The sequence below is a fragment of the Phoxinus phoxinus genome (genome assembly GCF_949152265.1).
Source record: "Phoxinus phoxinus genome assembly, chromosome: 23".
NCBI lineage: Eukaryota > Metazoa > Chordata > Actinopteri > Cypriniformes > Leuciscidae > Phoxinus > Phoxinus phoxinus.
The window spans coordinates 8,996,925-9,002,017 of record NC_136898.1 but is presented as its reverse complement, the minus strand read 5'-3'; positions in this window follow the sequence as shown (position 1 = coordinate 9,002,017).

The window sequence follows — 5,093 nt, the reverse complement described above, 5'->3', positions numbered from 1 at the left end:
ATGTTCGTGACCATGCGTGCACATTAGATTGATTACAGAGTTCTGCCTCCCACTAGTGTTGTATTTTAAAGCAACACTAGTCTTTCTGTTTATATTACACATGTATTGCACAAATACTACACAGTAGTCACATTAGTATCTGTATCTTATATAACGAATCACTGTATTATATAGCTTGTTTTACCAACCATTTTTACTATTCGAATTAGGCTACTAAAGAACTTAAAAGGACATTTATGCTCTAACAATTTAGCTAAATAATGCTTTTTTGAGTGGTTATTTAATAAATTTTTGTATTCATTTTAAACTTTATTGGCACCACTGTTACTTACAATATTAACAAATCACTAATAGACACAATATAACCAGTGAGAAAATAAAATGCCATCGATGCTAATTATATAATTATGTTAATAAAATGCGATACACAATCAACAAGACGTTAATGGACATTACGAATACAAGGACAACTCTTGAATACGGTCAAAGTTGAATTGTTTTCTGATTATGTGTAGCTTAAATTATCTTCTTCTGACGTAATTAAAAGTTAATAAAAGTATTTCAATGTAGCCTATTACTGTTTTTACTTTTATTATGAAACGCATGGCACTAAGAGAAAGTGTGCCTGCATGCACACAGGCTACTGTTTCTTCCTTTATCATTCAATGACAACTAGATGGCGCAAACCGATCATACTTAGGTCTAACCTCAGTTTAATACACGCGTTGTTCTTGGAAGCGTGTACACACACACACAAACCGTATTGCCATCCTTCCCCACAACAACTTAGGGAATACCTACCACCCACACACACACACACACACACACGCGCGGTCTTTTTCATAAAACACGACAATTTAATTGTAAAGTAAACCATTCAATTCAAGATAATCGATTACATTTACAAATTCAATTAGCCTACATTTAAAGACGAAACATTTCCTCAAACATATAGGCTTTGTGTACCATGATTCATAAATAATGCAGTCTGGCATTTTAAATGGCACTTCAGATTGCTTGTGCTCAAATATATCCCAACTAATTAGGAGTTATCCTAGTTTAATAATATCTTTGATTATCAATATGCCTTTACTTATATCTATAATACATAAAACAATTCAGCACAATCTGTTCACTCCCTTTTTTATTTTTGGACATGTAACAAGACAATACAATGTCATAGTCTTTTGAAATACTTTGGAGTGTCATGTAAATCAAGGCATATAATAAAAATAGTTATCATTTTACCATTACTGCACCATAGTACTTTTTTTTAAAGGGTAACATTTACTTTAAAGGGTAACATTAACATCCTCTTTTAGACCAGGTTTTTTTTTAAACTGGGGTCCAGGGGATCCCTAAGGCAAACTGTAAAATAATAATAATAATAATAAAAAAAGTAAATAAATGAATTAAAATAAAGTAACAATATTAACAATACATTACTATAGTAGAAAAAAATACATAATAATGTAACTTAACAAAAATGAATTGATGTACGATATTACTTTTTCAGTGCATAATTTGGGCGTCTGTGGCGTCTAAAAGATTGAAAACCTCTGCTTTAGACAACAATATCTAAATAATGTTTCTTAAACAACTCATAGATGTTAATAACCCCAAAATGCTTTAAAATATAAGCTGCAAATGTGTTGGGAAATCCTGATTGGTTTCTAGCAGGCACAGCATGGAAAGGTGATGCACCTGGCAGTGCCTTTTTCAACTCATGGGTAATGTCTGCACCGCAGGTGGCCTGTAGTTGATATCAGCTTAGCATTTGGTTCTGCAGTACAACGGTAACCCAGCTGCTCCATCATTTTAAAAGGGCAGGTGTGTTACTCAAAGCCTAAAATGCTCATTTCCATTCAGCATGCTTCAGCCGTTTTTTTTTTTTTTTGCGGATAGTGCGTGTGGCTGTTTGCCAGGGGGTGGGGGTCTGAATCTTTTGCTTTGAGCACTTTCCCCATGAATGTATACACACGCAGATTGGCCAGGCTACATCCAGGCACCCCCTCAATTCTCTTCATTGGCCTTATTCTCTTATGAGCTCAGTGCAGATGGCGCAGACCTTCTGCTGGTCTAATGGTTTTAACCTGGCCAGGCTCAGATTAGTGGCCCAGCTTCAACCAGGAAGTGCAGAGGCCAATTACATCCTGTAAAACATTCCTCTTCTCCAAATCTGCTTTAGACAGTATAGGGCTCCCCACTTTAATCTCACTGTGAGGTGCTATTTAATCAAATACGCTCATCTAGATCTTGATCATTGTTTGTACCCGAATCAGACGAAGAGCTTTTCACTATTCTGAGGGGAAGTCAGTGAGAAGGAGCAAAGGAAACAGTCTTTTGGTTTTCTTGTGGCCAATTTCCTGCATCAGACCAGTTTTGGCTTTGTTACTAACATGAACCTTCCTCCCGTTCCCCTCCCAAACCATCTGCCGCTGTGAGGGCAGCATAATTACCTCAAACAAGCCCCTTCCCCCAGACCACAGCCTCTTGGTTTCCTGATTAGATGTACCCCACCTCATGTGACTCCCCAACCGTTACCCTCTTTCCCTCAGACAAAGAAATACAAATATTATATTCGAGTTAGACAGCCTATTTAGTGCTGAATTATAGATTTAAAGGGCCAGGAACACAGATATGTTGCCTGACTTTCTCTTGTGGACTTGGTTGATATTTGTCACGTGATGTATTGCTTCATGCATATTCACTGATGGTTCTGTATGTAAACTGACCCCGAAAACAACAAAATCCCTTACATCAGAAGAAAATGATCAAATCAAAAGGTATCTGCAAGACTTTTCCATTCAAAACTAGTTTTCTCTCAAGTTCACACAAGTGTCCACAAGCCCACAAGTGTATTTCATCACACTGAACATGTTACATTAAAGGGATAGTTCACCCAAATATTATCATCATTTACTAACCCTCAAATTGTTCCAAACCTGTATGAGTGAGTTTGTTCTGTTGAACACAAAAGAAGATATTTTGAAGAATGTCAGTAACCAAACAGTTGTGGTGCGACATTGACTTCCATATAAATTTTTTTTCCTACTATGGAAGTCAGTGGCTACCGTCAACTGTCTGGTTGCCAACATTCTTCAAAATATATTTTGTGTTCAGCAGAAGAAATAAACTCATACAGGTTTGGATCAACTTGAGGGTGAGTAAATGATGACAGAATTGTCATTTCTGGCTGAACTATCCTAACGTTTACCCTTTGGATATTTGTTAGATACAACATTTCATATCCTCTTTTTAAATGTATTGCTTGAAACATGCTATCTTTCATTAAAATACATGACCAAACAAGTGCCTAAAAATGTTATGTTGGGCCACTGTGTGTCTGCCAACTAATAAAACATGCCAACTGGCACTAAAAGGATCTCAGACAAGTTTGGATTCTGTACACTCATCCCATAGCGACAAACAAATGATAAACATGTAAAATTAGTATGAAATGTAACTCTATATAAAAGAGAGTGTCTCGGTTATACTAATCACAATTTTGACTAAATGTTGAAATAAATGGAACTATAAAGCTTAATATTTCTTGTCTGACAATTATTTTTGTTATTTTCCACAAATAGTCAAGCACATTCACTTGTGATCTCTTTATCTAGGCTTGATAATATTGCAGCAGGCAGCATTGAGCTGTGTTTGCACACAGGTCAGAAGTAATCCATGTCCAAGAAATCACACACATGCACACATTGGTTGTCTGAAACCAGTGCAGAGATTACAGCATCCCTAATCCAAAGACTCTTATTGGGGACATTTGCTCATATGCATCAGTTAAAAGAGTGTTGGAGATATGAGTTGGCATCTAAAATGCATGACTGTATGATTTGGATGTATCATTTTTGTTTAGTGCAACTTCATGTGACAATGTCATTTAATATCAGGGTAGCTTTATATTGGCTTTGTTGCGTCGGTCAATGTGGTTTGCTTTGGGTTATATGTATATTTGCTTGACAGAAGAGCTGTCTCTTCAAATCTCCATCTATCACAGAGACACTCACTAACTCTGTCTGGGATGGATATCACATTTATTTTTAGACATAGTGGGTTTGGCCAGCAAGAAGCTTATATACATCATGTGGCTGAGGCAGGCAGCTTTGGAGAGAGAGAGAGAGAGAGACCTCCACCCTATCCCAAGTTAGATACTGCTTTAAATGTACCATTCATACCATTAACCATAAAAAAACAGTGATAATACAATTGTAAAGTATTTATTTTTCATGGTAGTATTTGTTTTACTGCCTCTTAACTATTGCAGTTTGTTCGTAAATATTTACACAAAAATATAAAATGTCTAAATGCAATACAGTATTTGGAATCAGAATATACAGTATATACATATTATTTATACATTTATATAAGTTATATACATGATATATTACAAGTCATCTCACACACACACACACACACACACACACACACACACACACTTGAGAGTTATGTATATTCATGACAATACTATGTTTTTGTCATGTAATGTGGAAAGAATTATACTGAATCTTTGGGGGGGGGGGGGACCTTGTATAAACATGCTTTGTAGATATCCATCTTCTTTAATAGAAAGCAGTCTCTATCATTAATGTGAAGCTGTTAAGTGCTGTAATAGATGTTACAGGGTGTTTATTTCCATCAGGAGCCTGGACAAAACAATGGATTCATGGTTTTAGTGTTGCCTGGGGGGGGGGAAACAATATTTGTCACTCACATGGCTGCTCCTAGTATCATGGTTATGAGAGCCTGCCCACCATCTGCTGCTGTAAACAATGTTTCCTGGCTCTGCCACCCCCAACACTCCCTGCTCTCTCACACACACACTGCATGCAGAGAAAGTGTACAAGGTTCAGCATATACAGGCCGTAGGGAACATTTGAACTCTGCTCTCAAAATTCATATCCTAAATATTTGCAGAAACCCATGATTTACATAAGGCAGAAGTTTAAAAATAAGAATGAAAGATAGCAGTGTTCTTTATTGAAATGCACACCACTGTTCAAAAGTTCGATTTTGTAAAAGATTTTAATACTGTTATTTAGCAAGGTTGCATTAAATTGATCAAAAGTGACAGTAAAGAC